This window comes from Dreissena polymorpha, chromosome 2 (assembly GCF_020536995.1).
Source record: "Dreissena polymorpha isolate Duluth1 chromosome 2, UMN_Dpol_1.0, whole genome shotgun sequence".
Taxonomy (NCBI): domain Eukaryota; kingdom Metazoa; phylum Mollusca; class Bivalvia; order Myida; family Dreissenidae; genus Dreissena; species Dreissena polymorpha.
In genome coordinates this window covers 93506171-93529101 of record NC_068356.1, presented here as the reverse complement: position 1 = coordinate 93529101, position 22931 = coordinate 93506171, and the positions used below count along the sequence as shown (strand labels likewise).

Sequence of the window (22931 nt, the reverse complement as noted above, 5' to 3'; positions counted from 1 at the left end):
TATTGATTTTAATGTATCAAATATTATTTTTTTGTTATAGAAAATGTGCTTAAATTTATAATATAACATACATTGAAACCGCATGTATAATTTTGAATCTTGCATAGATAACATCTATATGCTTTAATTATAAATACTTGCATTTTGGTATTAGGGAGATCACTCGAGTCTTTGAGGCCTCTGTGTCAGTGTGTTACTTATATTTAATATGATCACACAACATGACGATCATTACATGAATCGAAGGATTTTAAATGTTTTCCAAAACTCTTTAGCGTGCACGAATTTACCAACCCATTATCAGACTCCAGAATAAACAATATTCTCAAGATACACTACCAGGAAAAATGAATAAATTTATTTTGTGAACTTCAATATTCCTGATATCACCACACATATTTCTAAATTATAATGCAAATCGTGAGTAAGTATAAAATCGGGCGCTCTGAAAATAAATCAGTTGTATTTTGTCGGAGAAGCTGTTAAAGACGGGGTTTGGCCTAGATTTCTATCAATAATTGTATGCACCGGTAATGCGAATTATCTTTTTCGAATGCAAAACAAAAACAACTTGCACAACTACAAAAAGATAGAACATTTAAAGTTGATAAACTTGAACAACACACACTTAAATTTTACAGTTATTTATTTATTTATTTTTATGGTTTAAGGTGATTTCAAATCTAATCAGAAACCAGAGATGCCTAAGGCTGCCCCACCGGCTGCCCCACCGACTAAAACTGGTAACAAGACAGGTATAAACACACATTATATCAGCCACGTCATGCGCAATGGGTCTTATGTCATATGCGGAAATCATAGCACAAGACAAGCCCACGCAATCGAGCAGTCTGGTCAGGAGCATCCGGTAAATAGTCATGCAATTTTTCGTTGGGTTTTAAGCGGACAATTCAACTCCCGACCAGACTGCTGTGATGCACATGCTTGGCTGGATTTACTCGGGCCGTATATGGTAGTATATCCATTTTGCATGATTCTAGTCATATCTTATAAAAGAAGTGATTAAATGTAATATGTTACATGTATATTGTATTGATTTTAATGTATCAAATATTATTTTTTTGTTATAGAAAATGTGCTTAAATTTATAATATAACATACATTGAAACCGCATGTATAATTTTGAATCTTGCATAGATAACATCTATATGCTTTAATTATAAATACTTGCATTTTGGTATTAGGGAGATCAATCGGGTCTGTGAGGTTTGTGTATCAGTGTGTTACTTATATTTAATATGATCACACAACATGACGATCATTACATGAATCGAAGGATTTTAAATGTTCTCCAAAACTCTTTAGCGTGCACGAATTTACCAACCCATTATCAGACTCCAGAATAAACAATATTCTCAAGATACACTACCAGGAAAAATGAATAAATATATTTTGTGGACTTCAATATTCCTGATATCACCACACATATTTCTAAATTATAATGCAAATCGTGAGTAAGTATAAAATCGGGCGCTCTGAAAATAAATCAGTTGTATTTTGTCGGAGAAGCTGTTAAAGACGGGGTTTGGCCTAGATTTCTATCAATAATTGTATGCACCGGTAATGCGAATTATCGTTTTCGAATGCAAAAAAAAAACAACTTGAACAACTATAAAAAGATAGGACATTTAAAGTTGATAAACTTGAACAACACACACTTAAATTTTACAGTTATTTATTTATTTATTTTTATGGTTTAAGGTGATTTCAAATCTAATCAGAAACCAGAGATGCCTAAGGCTGCCCCACCGGCTGCCCCACCGACTAAAACTGGTAACAAGACAGGTATAAACACACATTATATCAGCCACGTCATGCGCAATGGGTCTTATGTCATATGCGGAAATCATAGCACAAGACAAGCCCACGCAATCGAGCAGTCTGGTCAGGAGCATCCGGTAAATAGTCATGCAATTTTTCGTTGGGTTTTAAGCGGACAATTCAACTCCCGACCAGACTGCTGTGATGCACATGCTTGGCTGGATTTACTCGGGCCGTATATGGTAGTATATCCATTTTGCATGATTCTAGTCATATGTTATAAATGAAGTGATTAAATGTAATATGTTACATGTTATATTGTATTGATTTTAATGTCATAAATATGTTTGTTTTTTTTGTAAATATAAAATGTGTTTAAATTGTTAATATAACATACATTTAAATCGCATTTCAGTCGAAGGGACTTATTATCACCACACCGATATGGACGGCATGTACAAAATAAAGAAGTCCGGTTATATTAAACAATCTGCTGATACCAAGCGTGATGCCCGTGGTGGTGTAGGTACGTACTTGACCAAGCTTGGCCCAAAAGAATCAAGAGAGACAATTGCTAAAAACAACTATGATGGTAAAAGTTGGGAAAGAAAAATGGACAAGACCGATGTTGCAGTAGAGGTCAAGACAACTGCAACGAAATGTGATGCGAAACGAGATGTCTACAAACACGAAGGCGATATTCCTAATACAGAGATACAGAAATATCATATTCGTGATGATAAAACGTAAAGATTTGGACAGCGTTTCTGACTAAAATGATACACTATTATGATTCAACTGCCTTGTACCAATACATTATAACATGTATTTCAGAAACACGAATAAGGTTCTTCTTCATAAGTATATTTTCACTTTAATATATTGTTAACAGTTATATGTGTGGCACTATATCATAAATAAAACAACTTTCTTGAATGTGATTCGATACGACTTAATACATTTATTATACAAAAGTTATAAAATGTAATGAAGAAAGCAAGCGATGTGTCTCAATGATTATGGTTATTACTCCTTGGAGTTATTTCTAAAAAAAACAAAATGTTACGTGTTGTACATAATGAAAACGATAAAGTGTTGTACGTCGCAATATCAACGCGTATCTATTTATTGTGTTATCTTTGTTCAAGCAGATTGAAAATTGCGCAATTGTTGAAACTAAATGGTTTCGGGTTCCCAACAGGAATCGGTTATCCAGATGTCTTTGTTCTATTTATCTGTTCCTGGTTTTCAGAAAAAGAAAAGTTCAAATATATGTAAACATGTTAACAAACAAACAGATACCATGCACATTAAAAAAGCATTTTTAAATAAAAAAAGCATTTTTAAATGACGTGCGTAATACAATACGTAGCAAGGACCTAATCAAGCTTAATACAAATTAAAAGCGAAGACCTAGCGAATACCTCGATATTTGAATTGCAAATAATTATAGGTTTACTATTGGTTACACCTTTTCTATAACACTATAACACAATGTTGATATTGTCAATGTAGTTATATTTGAGCGCTCTTATAACATCCACACCATTTGACATATTTTCGACATCAACATTTACCTAGTGTTGGACGCATACAAATTTAGCCGAATTCAAATTCTAGGTGAACCCAGCTTTACGTGTTGCTTTTAACATTTATATCGAGTATTTGAAAGATTTCACACTTCTATGAACATTCTCAACAAACCCTTATCACCTGTCCTCGATTTAATCATGGCATCGATCTACTTGTGAAGTAGTTCAGGAGGTTCAAATTCTTGGACAACCCCACATTACGTGTTTTGTCTATCGTTTAGACTATATGCAATATTTTTTTTTTGTAAATTAACATTGATGTTATCTATGAAAATTACCAATACACCCACACCATCCTTACTTCATTTTGACCTTGAAATTGACCTTCTTTTGGACTGATTAATTTAGAAGATCAAAGGTCAAAGTTCTTTAATAACCCAAAACGATGCCTTTTTATCTATCATCGACGATGCTTCCCGCATAGCTTCTATACTTGAATTGATGATGTCTTAAAGCTTTTATTACATCTGCATTATCTGACCTTATTGTAACATTGACCTTTTGGATTTAGACTTAAGATGGTAAACAATATTTGGTATACAATGTGTTGTCCGATTAACCTCACTTCTACTTAAAAAGCTTTGTTAATTCAATCAAGCACTTACCCGCGCACATCACTTGACCTCATTTTGACCTTGCAATTTACCTTACTTTGGACTAAGGCTTATTCATATGGAGCAATGAATTGATACTTACGACACTTCCACTTTGATATCAGCGTTTATTGGAAGTTGTCATGTTTTATATACTTTCATATGTCAACATGCGCCATTCTTGAATTTCTTAAAATATAAGTTTGAATCTTACATAGATAACATCTATATGCTTTGCTTATAAATACCTGTTTTTTGGTATTAGGGATATCAATCAAGTCTTTGAGGTTTGTTAGTCAGTCCGTTACTTTTATTTAATATGATCACACAACATGACGATTATTACATGAATCGAATGATTTTAAATGTTCTCCAAAACTCTTCAGCGTGCACGAATTTACCAACCCATTATCAGACTCCAGAATAAACAATATTCTCAAGATACACTACCAGGAAAAATGAATAAATATATTTTGTGGACTTCAATATTCCTGATATCACCACACATATTTCTAAATTATAATGCAAATCGTGAGTAAAAATCGAATCGGGCGCTCTGAAAATCAATCAGTTGTATTTTGTTGGAGAAGTTGTTTAAGACAGGTTTTGGCTTAGATTTGTAGCAATAATTTTATGCACCGGTAACATTGACACCAAAAGAATGTCTCAGATTTTCATGTTTAAGGGAATATAAGCTCAAAACAAGGTTCAATATATAACGCTTACTATTGCAGATATAAATGTACATAGCTATTAAAACAACAGTTAACATAATGTAAGGTCATGTAAAAGACATACTATAGATTATTGAATTGATCATATTTATGGACAATTTAAACAATATATACTAAGATCAGAATGGTATGTTCCGTGACAGAATATTTTGAGCATACAAAAAACAACACTCCGTAACGGTATTGTCTCCTTTTATATTTCATAAACTGTGAAACCAAATTACATGTTGCAACTAAGCTAACGACTCGTGAGTTTTATCTACCATGCGAGAAAAAAAAATCCACGAAGATGATTTCAATCTCACAAATGTCGAACGCGTGTGTAAATGAAAAATACGAAATGCAGTTAATTTATAGTTAGATTGTGATCGGGTTTATGATTAAGTACACTTAAACAAAAAGTGAACTTCAGCTGCTCAAGCAAGAGAACGTCTTTCTGTAAACACGTGAACATCATGCAGGATAACCGGGTTTTCACATGTTATTTTCGACTCAAGGTCACTAATGTGTCATTGTTTGGCAGCGAGAGAAGAGTTTCAAGGGACAGTATCTATTGAACATGTTGTTTTCAAATTGTTTACACACATGTCTTTGATAACGTTGGGTAATAAAACATTAGTTGCAAGTTAATACCCGTCTTGTCAACCAGACCACTTATTTAAGTTATCGAAGATACCTTTGTCATTGTGTCTCATGCTTAAATTATCTAGTAGGGTAATTGGGTTTCCTACCGTTACATTATAAGAATCTAACTGGTGTAGCCTTGTTTTGCTGTTTGTCAACGAATTCAATAGAAATACATTCAATTAGCCCATAAATTGTATAGTAATATTACTTAGAACCAATGATTCTAACATTAACAGAGAGAGACGAAGCAAATATCACAAAAAATGCTGAATATCTGAGCTTTGCAATTCAAAATGCTGATATTTAATACATTAACCAGGCCGCCTGTGTTGAATTCAAAACTAACATGCAAATATCTGTTTTATTCGTAAACCGTTAAAACATAACAGTAAAAAACAACCAAAGTGTAGTTTGGAATAGAACTGCAAAAACGCATATATTTTGCGAAACAAACACCTTATATACTAAGCGTTTGAAAAAATATTGTTAATTCTTATTTATCGCGATATGTATATAAATATTTATACTTTATTATTTTACCAAATGACCTATATGTGCAGAAGCGTATTAAGGCATTCACTTGATTAAATGTTTTATGAAAAGTCGAGTTATATTTATTTGTCTTCGAAAGCGCGTCATTAAACGTTCCAATAAGATCTACATTTTCGCGCAAACATCGATAGACGCGGTTTTCGACAAACATCGACGGTTATTATTCTTGCATGAGTTAACAAATATGCATTAAATTTAAATGAGAACTATTTTCTATGCGCTAAAGAATTGCATCTGTGTTTAGTTTGTAAATTCATGTTAATTTAAATCAATACCCGTGCTTAGTTTCTACAAAAATTATGAATATCATGAAAGGTACACAAATACTTGATACAACTGTTATAAAATTGGGGTTCAAAACAATTGAGTAGTACCAACATTTTCAAATCACATACATTACCTCTTAAATACTGTTATGCACTCATAAGTGCCTATATAAATATCGATATAACGAAGCGATAAGGGAATTATATTATACAAAAACAGTTATGCTATGATTCAAATATTCACAAAAATCGTTACATAGGTATGTTTGTTCAGCGCTTTGCATGATAAGATGACAAATGGCTATATAGATCTTTGTGGGCATAATACAGATTATTTAAAATGTTATTTAAAACTTTTTACCAAAAGATGATCATCATATACAAAATTATAAGTATATTGGAAGCATACGATCCACTGCCGTGATGTTTAGCAGTAGTGTGTGTTACATTTATTTTGAAGTCATTGCGAAACCTTCATGTACATCAAGTTATCGTAAAAAATATTCCCCTTTACCCGGCATTTAATAACACTTGTTTATACTTGTACACGGAATATATATGTTAAATAATAAATGATATATGACATATAAATACGTGGTTCTTGTTTATTCACTATCAATTTTTCATTCTACACAGGCGCCGTAATTAAATAGGTAAAATGTCAGCATGTGGAATTGCAAAGCTCAGATATGCAGTTATTTTTGTAATATTTGATGCGTTCCTCGCCGTGAATGTTTGCATCACTTTTTAAAAATAATATCACTATTTGATGGGCTGATTAAATGTATTCCTAATGAATTGTCGGCAAAAAACATTACCTTACCAGTAAGATTGGTATGATGTAACGATTGGGAACCCAATCTCCCTGGATGATATATTTGTGAGTCACAATGACAAATAGCCTTCGTCAATAACTAAATACGTGGTCTGGTTAACAAGACAGGTATGAAATTGAAATAGTGTTTTGTCACCAAAAGTTATCAAAGACATGTTTGTAAAACAATTTGAATTCATTTACAATAGTGAAACGTCCCTTGAAATTCTACACTCGTCGAAAAACTGCCCAACAATTGCACATGTGTGACCTTGAATCGCAGCTAACATGCGAACACCCATTTATCCTGCGTGATGCGGGTGTGTTTACAGAATGACACAAATGCACCCAATCGTTAAGTGTCGGTGTAATGTTAATGTCCAAACACTTTATCAACAAAATGGAACAAGGTTGAAAACACTAGAAACAACTTGTGTATTAAGAACAAACCTTATTAAGAGCAAAAGGTTAAGAACTTTCATGTTTGGTGTAGCAAATATACATGAACATTTTCAATGATCATTCATGGTAAAATTGAAAAAAAAATGCATGCCCTCGTGAAATAATGACAACTTTTTGGAAAACAACACATTTTTGGGAGACGACATGTTATTGAAATATGACTTTAAATATTGCAATATTTATATGTTGTCAAGGGTAATGTGAAATGACAAATATCTTCAAAAACACTCTACTCATTTACACAAGAAACAAACATAATGTTTCATTTTCAGGTCAGAGAGTTCTGGTTTATAGCATTTACAATATGATTATTTCAAAAAAGCAATTACATGCACTTTTTATTTTAACAACTTAAATGATATGCTTGAAAGATCTGCTTAATAGTACATTTGCATGCCACCACTCGTAAGCCTTTTGATCACGAATATTGACTTTCTTGATTGTTGAATCCCTTAGATATCGAAAGATATCTCTTTGACACGGGCATTTCTGAGCTCGGGTCAGATTACCAAGAAGAGTAAAGAACGCCTTCGCAATCAAAGTTCTTTTCAGCAAACTCAACATCTACAGCATGAGGGCCAATCGGATTTAAATTAGTTGCTCTACCAAATACTTAATCGCCAGTTTCAACAATTGGACTGAAGAATTTTGTCTAGCCGCATTGTTTATTATACATTCCCTAGTCAGTGAACTGAAAAATTCTTAGTTCTTACTGACGAAAAGTCTATAAATGAAAATTAGAACATTTATAATAAACCACTATATTGCCAACAAAATGTTAATATGAGTAGAAATATTAAGTAAAAAATATCTCAATAAGTCCCAATATGTACATGTATTTATCAATCATGATATCTCAGTCGTGTTTAAGTAACCTCACAAACTGCACTACTTATTTGGGGTAGTTCAGGTTAAAGAGAAATGCGTGCGTTAGTTGTAAATTGTTACCTTGTTACATTGAAGTTGAAGTGTTTGTCGTTTAAATTTTTTATGGTTACAGCTCTCTGAAAATGACAAACAAATAATTTTGCATAATGCGTATGCCGTCGCGGTTTAATTTATGCGCACCGACACTTCAAACCGATGGTTATTACAGCATCACATACAAAATCAAAGCACTGAATGCACTAAAGTTGTTCGCCATTGCATTATCTTAGACGCAACACAGTTTTCAAAATTATGTTACTGCTTTTTAGAGCGCAAGTTTGAAATAAACACAACCCATTTAAATTTATAAAGAGTGTGTCTTAAAGCACAGGTCGAGATGTTGTGTTATGTGTATATAATACTTGATCTATTTTCATAAATTTATTGAGCATTAATTTAGCCGACATGACAGACTTTTAATGCATCATGTCTTGTTGTGAGCCGGAATTGAATAATTGCCAAGGGTAATTGCTCAACAGTCACCAATTTGTAGTATATGTTTACTTTGATTGAGTTGTTCAAGCTTTGAAAAAGCTAGTTGCCCTGCTTTTTAACCCACCTGTAACCAACTTTTGAAATTGAGTTTCCTGGGCTTAAATCTAATGGCCCCAGGCTGACAGGCAACCACTTAACCTGTAAGTTATTAATGATGTAAAATCTTTCAATGTATTGAACTAAGTCAATTTGCAATTCTGAAGACATTAAAGAGACCTTTTCACGTTTTGGTAAATTTACAAAATTAAACGATTTAATAATTTGGAGAGTTCTGTTGTCGTTACATTTGTCATACTACGAGGATTGCTTATGTAAAGTATTCAATACGTACCTCATTGTATGGCCGAGTGGTCTAAACGATATACTTTTATTCCAGGGGTCAGTGGTTCGAGCCCAGTTGAGGGTAACTGTTTTTGTTTCATTAATTCTCTTCTTGTTTTTTTTATTATTGAGCTTTTAAGATCCAATAGTATTTAATGACAAACTGTTAAAAGGACCCACAAGGTAAAAATTTAGAACTAATTGGTTGTTTATTTGATTTAAAAGTGATTTTGTTCTTTTGCCTTCTTAACGACGTTACTTTGAAGTTATTGTCACTTTTATCTTTGTTTTTCAAATCAATAATAGAAAAGATAATTTAAGCTTTATTTTGGGAAAACTGGGCTCAATGCATACGCATTAATTGTCAGTGATCCCAGTACCATAGAATCTCTTTAAACGAAAAACACCTAAAATCAGAAAGTGTCGTCCTAGATTAGCTTGCGCATTGCTCAGGCTAATCAGTGCGCACATGCTAATCTGGGACAACACTTATTTGACATGCATTAAGCCCCGTTATCCTAGATTAGCTTGCGCATTGCTCAGGCTAATCAGTGCGCACATGCTAATCTGGGACAACACTTATTTGACATGCATTAAGCCCCGTTATCCCTGAAAGCATAGATAGATGTTGCATCTGATTAAAATTCAGACAATATGATCATTTAATAATAAAAATAATCACGTTTCGACAAAACATGTAACATGTGTATGCTAATTTTGATTTGCATGCTCTTAGAAAGCCGCAGCCAAGAGTTCATACCAAACAAACGCTTCGATGTTTGCACGCACTTGTTAGAAATATGAGCGCACTTAGACAGTCAAAACTAGGAAGAAATTTGATCCTTCGCGAGGGCCGTCTCTATTTCGGTACGGCAATCTTCACAGCTACTTGAGATCACATTCTTATGTATACTTGACCTCCGCTTAGACACATTTAGTCCAAACTCAGTTCTTATTGAATTCAGAGAACAGAACAGATAAACAATATTTGTGTATTGTCTAAAATTTAACTTTAAATTTAAAAATGTTTTTGGACTTGAATGCATTTAATAATTTTGATATTTTGACATTGATTACTGTTTAATAATCTGGGTGCATATTTTATTTTGTTGTTATATTGTATTGAGAAGATGTGTTGTTAATTATTATTTTTGTAGCAACAGAATAGGCAGCAGAAGCGGAATTTGTAGCAGTAATACTAGTCGTTGTAGTAGTAGTAGCAGAAGTAGTAGTAGTAGTAGTAGTAGTAGTAGTAGTAGTAGTAGTAGTAGTAGTAGTAGTAGTAGAAGTAGTAGTAGTAGTAGTAGTAGTAATAGTAGAAGAAGAAGAAGAAGTAGTAGTAGAAGAAGTAGAAGACGTAGTAGTAGACGTAGTAGTAGTAGAAGTAGAAGTAGTAGTAGTAGTAGAAGAAAAGAAGTAGTTGTATTTGAAATAGTAGTTGTTGTTGAAGAAGTAGAAGTAGTAGTAGTAGTAGTAGTAGTAGTAGTAGTAGTAGTAGTAGTAGTAGTAGTAGTCGTAGTCGTAGTCGTAGTCGTAGTAGTAGTAGTAGTAGTAGTAGTAGTAGTAGTAGTTGCAGTAGTAGTAGTAGAAAAATAGTAGTAGTAGTAGTAGTAGTAGTAGTAGTAGTAGTAGTAGTTGCAGTAGTAGTAGTAGAAGAATAGTAGTAGTAGTAGTAGTAGTAGTAGTAGTAGTAGTAGTAGTAGTAGTAGTAGTAGTAGTAGTAGTAGTAGTAGTAGTAGTAGTAGTAGTAGTAGTAGTAGTAGTAGTAGTAGTAGTAGTAGTAGTATCAGTTGTAGTAGTTGGTTTATTAGCTTCATTTATTTGTTATATGTTCACATTACTAGGCTCTCTCTTTATGTTTATCAGAGAAAATGTCAATAATGTATCTCCTGGAAGTAATACAGACACCAGTTTCTCAGGAATGTTCCTTTGTATTTTGAACATAGAGAAAACTTTTAGAAAAATATATAATTAATAACAAGAACATTATTAAAGTGATTCATGCTCCTTCTATTTTGTAGGTGTTGTATTTCTGTTGGTGAGGTCACCCATGTCATCAGCGAATCTCTAGTTGGAGCTGCTACCGAGGTAGATGGGTGTGTGGTTGTTTCGGAGGGCTTCCTGCATTATCTTCTCAATGAATAGTTTAATCAGAACGTGGGACAGCAGAAACCTCTGACGGACCCCACTGATGTCATTCATCTGTCCATTCAGAAGTACTGCGCTGCTGGCGTTTCCGTACAGTTCTTGGATGAATTGCACCAACCCTTCGCGAAGGTTGACGACGAACCTGCGATAGGTCATTATGCCACACGCGCTTGAAACGCTTTCTTAAAGTCGATGAAGTTGTGGAAGAGCTCACGTTGGTGTTGCAAGTGTTTAACAATTATGACTATGCAGTTTAATATATTTTGCTCGGTTGAGGATGATAAGCAGCATGACTTGGATAGCTGATGAGGTTGCCCCTTTTTCGTTAGGGGAATGGTCAGAGACTGGGCGCTTTTTCTCCGACCAGATCTTCTTGAATAGTGCCGCTATTGCTGCATTCGTTTCCTATATTCCGCGCTTGATCAGCTCGGAAGGGACGTTTTCTACTCTCGGAGATTGTCCTGCCTTCATAATGCGCAGTGCCTACTTCACTTACGCCTGCGGTATGAACATCCTTTCAGCGTCGGCTTCTGGTCTAGGATGGTTCTGAAAAAAAAACTGGGGTCTAGTTGGAAAAGGCAGTTATAAGTGTCACTGCAGTATTCGGTCTACCTTTTCTAGACAGCGGCACTCTCGGTCAGTACGTTTGCGTCATTGTCTGGTATAACACGGGTCTTTGGCTGGCTAATCTTTGTGAGTGTTTTGAGATTGCTGTAGGCCTAGTTACCTGTGGCCTTTGTCTGTGGTCATCTCTTTGTCAATGTGGACACATTGATCCTCAATCCATTTCTAGCATCTTTTATCTTCTTTCTCAACTCCATGTTCACTCAGGCATTCTGTCCTAGAGCCCTGGCTAGTGTATTTCTCATGCATCAGCCCTCTTCTTGTGTGAGCTTGTTCTCCTTTCTCTCTTTCCCAAAAACGTCTTCAAGAGATGAAAGCAGGATTACGTTTATGGGATTGGTGAAGGTGTGAATTTCACTGTCAGCGATGTTTTTGGCTGCACAAACGTCATCTTACTGTGCTTGAAATGCTTCTGTTATACCTGGATCTTTCAGTTTATCCAAGTCCAATTTAATGTCAGGGTTCTTTGCAAAGCGCTTGTTCTTTAATTTCAGCACTAATTCATGGGAATTCTTGATGTCTGCACCTGGAAACGTTCTTGTGTGTCCCTTGTTGATGCTCGACTTGAACCGTCAGTATGAAATCAATCTCCCCAATTTGAGCATGCCAGGTCGCTGTTTAAATGGTGTGTGAGAGGGACGCGTGCTGTGAACAGTGAGTTGGTTGGTGGCTTCTAGTGAACATAAGAATTTCCAGCATTCTGTTGGTGGTCTTTCCTATGCCATGGTCATAGTAGGCGTCTGGTCCAAATTTGGCGTTTCAGTCGCCTTGGACGATGAGGCTGTCTTTCTTCGCGATTTTGGCTATGGTACATTCCTCATCTTCGTGGTCTGATATTGGTTCGAATTGTTATTTTTACATAGGGTAAGACGTAAATGGGGCGCATTTCAGTTTCGAGCCTATATACTCTATATATACAGTGTAAATAAAAAACAACTCAATTAAAATGACCTTAATCTACTCGTTTTACTCAATTAACACAAATCATCATAAAATAATACAAGTATCTAATTTATTATACAATGATCTTACTCACAATGAATATAAATTGACATTTATTTCATCAGATTTCATGAAAAATTAAATACATTCATAGAGATCAGGTATCGCCCATCGCTAAATGTTTTTGATCATCGACTTTTGGTCTGTGCCTGACCCATCCAAGAAGTCGTCATGTACAGGTAATTATGCGCATGACTTTTTGCCACGTACGAGACGTGTGTGAAGTTAGCCTATTTAGCCTATTTAGTACATAGGTTGAAACAAACATCCTATTTAGCCTATTTAGCCAATTTAACAGCCTCTTCAGCCTTTTTAGCCAATTGTAGCCTATTTAGCCTATTTAGTAAATAGGTTGAAACATACATCCTATTTAGCCTATTGAGCCTATTTAACAGCATTTTCAGCCTATTTAGCCGATTTTAGCCTATTTAGCCTATTTAACAGCCTTTTCAGCCTATTTAGCCTATTTAGTACATTAGTTGACACAAACATCCTATTTAGCCTATTTAGCCAATTTAACAGCCTCTTCAGCCTTTTTAGCCTATTTTAGCCTATTTAGCCTATTTAGTAAAAAGGTTGAAACATACATCCTATTTAGCCTATTTAGCCTATTTAACAGCATTTTCAGCCTATTTAGCCGATTTTAGCCTATTTAGCCTATTTAACAGCCTTTTCAGCCTATTTAGCCTATTTAGTACATTAGTTGACACAAACATCCTATTTAGCCTATTTAGCCAATTTAACAGCCTCTTCAGCATTTTTAGCCTATTTTAGCCTATTTAGCCTATTTAGTAAATAGGTTGAAACATACATCCTATGTAGCCTATTTAGCCTATTTATCAGCATTTTAAGCCTATATAGCCTATTTAGCCTATTTTAGCCTATTTAGCCTATGTAATAGCCTTTTCAGCCTATTTAGCCTATTTAGTACATAGGTTGAAACATACATCCTATTTAGCATATTTAGACTATTTAACAGCATTTTCAGCCTATATAGCCTATTAAGTACATAGTTAACAGCATTTTCAACCTATTTACCCTATTTAGCCTATTTAGTACATAGGTTGACACATGCATCCTATTTAGCCGATTTAGCCTATTTAACAGCCTATTTAGTATATATGTTGAAACATACATCCTATTTTGAATATTTAGCCTATTTAGCCTATTTAACAGCATTTTCAGCCTATTTAGCCTATTTAGTATATAGGCTGAAATATACATCCTATTTAGCCCATTTAGCCTATTTAACAGCATTTTCAGCCTATTTAGCCTTTTTAGCCTATTTAGTACATAGGTTGAAGCATACATCCTATTTAGCCTATTTAGCCTATTTAACAGCATGTTCAGCCTATTTAGCCTATTACGTACATAGTTAACAGCATTATCAGCCTATTTAGCATATTTAGTACATAGGTTGAAACATGCATCCTATTTAGCCGATTTAGCCTATTTAACAGCCTATTTAGCCTATTTAGTATATAGGTTGAAACATACATCCTATTTAGCCTATTTAGCATATTTAACAGCCTTTTCAGCCTATTTAGAAAGTTTAGAACATAGGTTGAAACATACATCGTATTTAGCCTGTTTAGCCTATTTAACAGCCTTTTCAACCTATTTAGCCATAGCTTGAAACATACATCGTATTTAGCCTATTTATCCTATTTAACATCCTTTTCAGTCTATTTAGAAAGTGTAGTACAAATGTTGAAACATACGGTACATCCTAATTAGCCTATTTAGCCTATTTAATAGCATTTTCAGCCTATTTAGCCTATTTAATACATAGGTTGAAACATACAACGAACAAGAGCTATCCCCCGGAAGAGACCTAGTGCACGCTGACCAGCCGTCGACTGCCCATCGGGCTGAACTAGTTTCGCCCGGGACTTTTAATTAGGATCGGCTCCGTGCAAGCAGCCTATTTAGCCTTCATCTCGTATGCGTCATTTCCCAGTGAGCGGGTATGCCCCTTTAAGGGCCCCTTTCGGACGAACAAGAGTTATCCCCCAGAAGAGACCTAGTGCACGCTGACCAGCCGTCGACTGCCTGTCGGGCTGACCTAGTTTCGGCCGGGACTTTTAATTAGGATCGGAGCCAGCCAGGGGTAACCTATTTAGCGTATTACGCGACATTTTTGCCTGTGAGCGGGTATGCCCCTTTAAGGGCCCCTTTCGGACGAACAAGAGTTATCCCCCGGAAGAGACCTAGTGCACGCTGACCAGCCGTCGACTGCCCATCGGGCTGAACTAGTTTCGGCCGGGACTTTTAATTAGGATCGGCCCCGTGCATGCAGCCTATTTAGCCTTCATCTCGTATGCGCCATTTCCCAGTGAGCGGGTATGCCCCTTTAAGGGCCCCTTTCGGACGAACAAGAGTTATCCCCCGGAAGAGACTTAGTGCACGCTGACCAGCCGTCGACTGCCTGTCGGGCTGACCTAGTTTCGGCCGGGACTTTTAATTAGGATCGGAGCCAGGTGCAACCTATTTAGCGTATTACGCGACATTTTTGCCTGTGAGCGGGTACGCCCCTTTAAGGGCCCCTTTCGGACGAACAAGAGTTATCCCCCGGAAGAGACCTAGTGCACGCTGACCAGCCGTCGACTGCCCATCGGGCTGAACTAGTTTCGGCCGGGACTTTTAATTAGGATCGGCCCCGTGCATGCAGCCTATTTAGCCTTCATCTCGTATGCGTCATTTCCCAGTGAGCGGGTATGCCCCTTTAAGGGCCCCTTTCGGACGAACAAGAGTTATCCCCCGGAAGAGACCTAGTGCACGCTGACCAGCCGTCGACTGCCTGTCGGGCTGACCTAGTTTCGACCGGGACTTTTAATTAGGATTGGAGCCAGGTGCAACCTATTTAGCGTATTACGCGACATTTTTGTCTGTGAGCGGGTATGCCCCTTTAAGGGCCCCTTTCGGACGAACAAGAGTTATCCCCCGGAAGAGACCTAGTGCACGCTGACCAGCCGTCGACTGCCCATCGGGCTGAACTAGTTTCGGCCGGGAATTTTAATTAGGATCGGCCCCGTGCATGCAGCCTATTTAGCCTTCATCTTGTATGCGTCATTTCCCAGTGAGCGGGTATGCCCCTTTAAGGGCCCCTTTCGGACGAACAAGAGTTATCCCCCGGAAGAGACCTAGTGCACGCTGACCAGCCGTCGACTGCCTGTCGGGCTGACCTAGTTTCGGCCGGGACTTTTAATTAGGATCGGAGCCAGGTGCAACCTATTTAGCGTATTACGCGACATTTTTGCCTGTGAGCGGGTATGCCCCTTTAAGGGCACCTTTCGGACGAACAAGAGTTATCCCCCGGAAGAGACCTAGTGCACGCTGACCAGCCGTCGACTGCCCATCGGGCTGAACTAGTTTCGGCCGGGACTTTTAATTATGATCGGCCCCGTGCATGCAGCCTATTTAGCCTTCATCTCGTATGCGTCATTTCCCAGTGAGCGGGTATGCCCCTTTAAGGGCCCCTTTCGGACGAACAAGAGTTATCCCCCGGAAGCGACCTAGTGCACGCTGACCATCCGTCGACTGCCTATCGGGCTGACCTAGTTTTGGCCGGGACTTTTAATTAGGATCGGAGTCAGGTGCAGCCTATTTAGCGTATTACGCGACATTTTGCCTGTAAGTGGGCATGCCCCTTTAAGGGTCCCTTTCGGACGAACAAGAGTTATCCCCCGGAAGCGACCTAGTGCACGCTGACCAGCTTTCGACTGCCTATCGGGCTGAAACGTGTGTGAAGAAAGCCTATTTAGCCTATAAATCAAGTTTAGTTCATAGGTTAAATCTTTCATCCTCTTTAGCCTATTTAACACCCTTATCAGCCTATTTGGACTAATTAACAAGCTAAGTACATACGTTGACACATGCACCCTATTTAGCCTATTTAGCAAGGTTAGTACATATGTTATAACATACATCATATTAAGCCTATTTAGCCTTTTTAGCACCCTGTTCAGCCTATTTAGCCTATTTAACAAGTTAAGTACATAGGTTGACACATGAATCCTATTTAGCCTATTTAGCACCCTCTTCAGCATATTTAGCAAGTTTAGTACATGGATTGAAACATGCATCCTATTTAGCTTATTTAGGACCCTTTTCAGCCTATTTAGCCTAGTTAACAAGTTTAGTACATGTACATAGGTTGACACATGCATCCTATTTAGCCCAATTAGTACCCTAGTTAAGTAAATAGGTTGACACATGCATCCTATTTAGCATATTAAGCCTATTTAGCACCCTATTTAGCCAATTAAGCCTATTTAGCAAGTTTAGTACATGGGTTAAAACATACATTCTATTTAGCATATTTATTTTAGTAAGCACCTTTTTCAGCATATATAGCCTATTTAACAAGTTAAGTAAATAGGTTGACACATGTATCATATTTAGCCTATTTGTCCTATTTAACACCCTCTCCAGCCTATTTAGCCTATTTAGCAAGTTTAGAACATGGGTTGAACCATGCATCCTATTTAGCCTACTTAGCCTATTTAACACCCTTTTCAGCCTATTTAGCCTATTTAACAAGTTAAGTACATAGGATGACACATGCATCCTATTTAGCCCATTTAGCACCCTTTTCTGCCTATTTAGCATTTTTAACAAGTTTAGTTCATAGGTTGACACATGCATCCTATTTTAGCCTATCTAGCGTATTTAGCACCCTTTTCAGCCTATTTAGCCTATTAAAAAAGTTTAGAACATAGATTTACGTATGCATTCTATTTAGGATTTTTAGCATATTTAGCTGCCTTTTCTTCCTATTTAGCCCTTTTACAAGTCTATTACATACGTTTAAAACATGCATCCTATTTAGCCTGTTTAGCCTATTTACCACCATTTTCTGCCTATTTAGCCTTTTTAACAAAACTAGTACATAGCTTGACACAGGCATCCTATTTAGCCTATTTAGTACCCTTTTCAGCCTATATAGCCCATTTAGCAAGTTAGGTGCAAAAACAGTTTGACACATGCACCATATTGAGCCTATTTGGCACCCTTTTCAGCCTATTTAGCCTTTTTAGTAAGTTAAGTACATACCGGTAGGTTGGAACATGCATCCTATTTAGCCTATTTAGTGCCCTTTTTAGCATATTTAGCCTATTTAGCAAGTTAAGTACAAAGGTTGACACATGCATCATAATGAGCCTATTTAGCTTATTTGGCACAATATTTAGCCTATTTAGCCTATTTAACAAGTTTAGTACATAGGTTGAAACATGAATCCTATTTAGCCTTTTTAGCCTATTTAACACCATTTTCAGCCTATTTGCCTATTTAACAAGTCTAGTACATAGGTTGAAACATGCATCCTATTTAGTCTATATAGCCAATTTAGAGGCGTTTTCAGCCTATTTAGCCTATTTAACAGGTTCAGTACATAGGTTGAAAAAAACATCATACTAAGCATATTTAGCATATTAAGCAGCCTTTTCAGCCTATTTAGTCTATTTAGCAAGTTTGGTACATATGCTGAAAAATACGTTCTTATTAGCATATTTATCAGTATGTTCCGCCTATAAAGCCAATATTGCAAGTTAAGAACATGTATTTAAACATACATCCTTTTTAGCCTCTTAAGCCTATTAAGCAGCCTTTCCTGCTAATTTAGTCTATTTAACAATTATATGAAATAGGTTGAAACATACCTCATATTTAGGCTATTTAGAAAACCTATTCAGTCTATTTAGCTTTAAAGAACTCTTATAAAATAGGTGGAGACAAACATCCTATTATTCACTTTAAGCCTATTGAGCAGCCTATTCAGTCTACCTAGCGAGTTAATAAAATGGGTTGAAACATAATTATTAAGCCTTATAAGAAGCCTATTCGCCTTAATACGCCTTTTTCGAAAGTTTATTAAATAGGTTGAAACATATAAGAGTAAGCCTTTTCAGGCTAAATAGCATCATACTTAATGCTCAACCTATTTTGCATTTTTAGCAAAATTTAAATAGGATAAAATATACAGCCTGTTTAGCAGGCTATTGACAAGCCATTTCCACAACGAGTTTGTATGCACCTTTAAGAGCCCCTTTAAGACAACCAAGAGTTATACACCGGAAGCGACCTTGTTAAAGCTGACCTCCCGTCGGCTGCCTTTCGGACTGATCTAATTTCGGTCCGGGGTTTTAATAAGGGTCGGTGTCACATATAGACTATTAGCGTATTATGCGCTATTTATATAAAGAGTGGGCATGCTCATTTAAGGGCCCCTTGCGGACAAACAAGAGTTTTCCCACGGAAGCGAACAAGTGCACGCTGAACTCACGTCGGCTGCCTATCGGGATAAACTAGTTGCGGCTCGAGGTTTTAATTAGGGTCGGCGTCACATACAGCCTATTATGTGTATAATGAGCTATTTTACATTGTGAGTGGATATGCACCTATAACGGCAGCTTTCGGACAAACAAGAGTTATACCCCGGATCCGACCTAGTGCACGCTGAACTCCCGACGGCTGAAAGTCGGTCTGATCTAGTTTCGGCTGTTATCCCCCGGAAGCGACCTAGTGCAAGCTTTACTCTCGATGGCTGCCTGTCGGGCTGATCTAGTTTTGGCCCGGGGTTTTAATTAGGGTCGGCGTCACCTACAGCCTATTAAGCGTATTATGCTCTATTTACATGGCGAGTGGGTATGCACATTTTTGGGCCCCTTTCGGACAAACAGGAGTTATCCCCCGGAAGCGACCTTGTGCACACTGAACTCCCGTTAGCCGCCTGTCGAGCTGATCTAGCTTCGGCACTGTGTTTTAATTAGGGTCGAAGTCACCTTAAGCCAAAATAGCGCATTATGAACTATTTACATGGCGAGTGGGTATGGACCTTTAAGGGTCGAATTCGGACAAATAAGAGTTATCACCGCAAGCGACCTAGTGCAAGCTGAACCCCCGTCGGCTGCATGTCGGGCTGATCTAGTTTCGGCCCTTGATTTTAATTAGGGTCGGCGTCACCTACAGCCTATTTTGTGTATTATGCATTATTTACATGGCGAGTGGGTATGCACCTTTAAGGGCCCCTTTCGGACAAACAAGAGTTTTCCCCCGGAAGCGACATAGTGCACGTTGAACTCCCGTCGGACTGTCGGACTGATCTAGCTTCGGCCCGGGGTTTTAATTACGGTCGGCGTCACCTACAGCCTATTTATTATGCACTAATAACATGGCGAGTATGTATGCATTTTTAAGGGCCCCTTTCGGAAAAAAAAGAGTTATTCCCAGGAAGCGACCTATTGCACGCTGAACTCCTGTCGGCTTTCTGTCGGGCTGATCTAGTTTCGGCCCGGGGTTTAAATTAGGCGTCACCTGCGGCCAGTTTAGCGTATGTATTATGCTCTATTTACATGGCGAGCGTGTATGCATCTTTAAGGGACGTGTGTGAAGTTAGCCTATTTAGCCTATTTAGCCTATTTAGTACATAGGTTGAAACATACATCCTATTTTGCCTATTAAGCCTATTTAGCCTATTTAACAGCTTTTTCAACCTATTTAGCCTATTTAGTATATAGGCTGAAACATACTTCCTATTTAGCCTATTTAGCCTATTTAACAGCCTTTTCAGCCTATTTAGACTATTTAGCCTATTTAGTACATATGTTGAAACATACATCCTATTTAGCCTATTTAACAGCATTTTCAGCCTATTTAGCCTATTAAGTACATAGTTAACAGCATTTTCAGCCTATTTAGCCTATTTAGCCTATTTAGTTCATAGGTTGAAACATGCATCCTATTTAGCCGATTTAGCCTATTTAACAGCTTATTTAGCCTATTTAGTATATAGGTTGAATCATACATCCTATTTTGCCTATTTAGCCTTTTTAGCCTATTTAACAGCATTTTCAGCCTATTTAGCCTATTTAGTATATAGGTTGAAACATACATCCTATTTAGCCTATTTAGCCTATTTAACAGCCTTTTCAGCCTATTTAGCCTATTTAGCCTATTAGTACATAGGTTGAAACATACATCCTATTTAGCCTATTAAGCGTATTTAACAGCATTTTCAGCCTATTTAGCCTATTAAGTACATAGTTTACAGCATTTTCAGCCTATTTAGCTGATTTAGCCTATTTGGTACATAGGTTGAAACATGCATCCTATTTAGCCGATTTAGCCTATTTAACAGCCTATTTAGCCTATTTAGTATATAGGTTGAAACATACATCCTATTTAGCCTATTTAGCATAATTTACAGCCTTTTCAGCCGAATTTGAGAGTTAAGAACATAGGTTGAAACATACATCGTATTTAGCCTGTTTAGCCTATTTAACAGCTTTTCAGCCTATTTAGCCATAGCTTGAAACATACATCGTATTTAGCCTATTTATCCTATTTAACAGCCTTTTCAACCTATTTAGAAAGTTTAGTACAAATGTTGAAACATACGGTACATCCTAATTAGCCTATTTAGCATATTTAACAGCATTTTCAGCCTATTTAGCCTATTTAGCTTATTTAATACATAGGTTGAAACATACAACGAATAACAGTTATCCCCCTGAAGAGACCTAGTGCACGCTGACCAGCCGTCGACTGCCTGTCGGGCTGAACTAGTTTCGACCGGGAGTTTTAATAAGAATCGGAGCCAAGTGCAACCTATTTAGCCTATTATGCGCCATTTTTGCCTGTGAGTGGGTATGCCCCTTTAAGGGTCCCTTTCGGACGAACAAGAGTTATCCCCCGGAAGAGACCTAGTGCACGCTGACCAGCCGTCGACTGCCTACCGGGCTGAACTAGTTTCGGCCGGGAGTTTTAATTACGGTCGGCCCCGTGCATGCAGCCTATTTAGCCTTCATCTCGTATGCGTCATTTCCCAGTGAGCGGGTATGCCCCTTTAAGGGCCCCTTTCGGACGAACAAGAGTTATCCCCCGGAAGCGAACTAGTGCACGCTGACCAGCCGTCGACTGCCTGTCGGGCTGATCTAGTTTCGGCCGGGAGTTTTAATTAGGATCGGAGCCAGGTGCAGCCTATTTAGCCTATTACGCGCCATTTTGGCCTGTGAGTGGGTATGCCCCTTTAAGGGCCCCTTTCGGACGAACAAGAGTTATTCCCCCGGAAGTGACCTAGTGCACGCTGACCAGCCGTCCACTGCCTATCGGGCTGAACTAGTTTCGGCCGGGAGTTTTAATTACGGTCGGCCCCGTGCATGCAGCCTATTCAGCCCTCATCTGGTATGCGTCATTTCCCAGTGAGCGGGTATGCCCCTTTAAGGGCCCCTTTCGGACGAACAAGAGTTATCCCCCGGAAGAGACCTAGTGCACGCTGACCAGCCGTCGACTGCATATCGGGCTGAAATAGATTCGACCGGGACTTTTAATTAGGATCGGAGTCAGGTGCAGCCTATTTAGCGTATTACGCGACATTTTGCCTGTGATTTGGCATGCCCCTTCAAGGGCCTATTTCGGACGAACAAGAGTTATCCCCCGGAAGCAACCTAGTGCACGCTGACCAGCCGTCGACTGCCTATCGGGCTAAACTAGTTTCGGCCTGGACTTTTAATTAGGATCGGAGTCAGGTGCAGCCTATTTAGCGTATTACGCGACATTTTGCTTGTGAGTGGGCATGCCCCTTTAAGGGCCCCTTTCAGAGGAGCAAGAGTTATCCCCCGGAAGAGACCTAGTGCACGCTGACCAGCCGTCGACTGCCTATCTGGCTGAACTAGTTTCGGCCGGGACTTTAATTAGGATCGGAGTCAGGTGCAGCCTATTTATCGTATTACGCGACATTTTGCCTGTGAGTGGGCATGCCCCTTTAAGAGCCCCTTTCGGACGAACAGGAGTTATCCCCCGGAAGCGACCTAGTGCACGCTTTCCAGCCGTCGACTGCTTATCGGGCTGAACTAGTTTCGGCCGGGACTTTTAATTAGGATCGGAGTCAGATGCAGCCTATTTATCGTATTACGCGACATCTTGCCTGTGAGTGGGCATGGCCCTTTAAGGGCCCGTTTCGGACGAACAAGAGTTATCCCCCGGAAGCA

At 38.0% G+C, this 22931-nt stretch overlaps 1 long non-coding RNA gene across 2 annotated transcripts in view; it reads left to right on the top strand.

Moving 5' to 3' along the window:
• The window catches only part of LOC127869520 (uncharacterized), a 5551-nt gene extending 3785 nt beyond the window's left edge, over positions 1-1766 (top strand). The window contains exon 4 of one of the 2 annotated variants that reach the window (XR_008044655.1): positions 1723-1766. This is a non-coding gene — a long non-coding RNA (uncharacterized LOC127869520). Of the gene's footprint in view, positions 1-671; positions 716-1722 lie in introns of those variants that run through there. The other variant, XR_008044656.1, reaches the window with a different exon arrangement.
• Positions 1767-22931: the final 21165 nt, after the last annotated feature.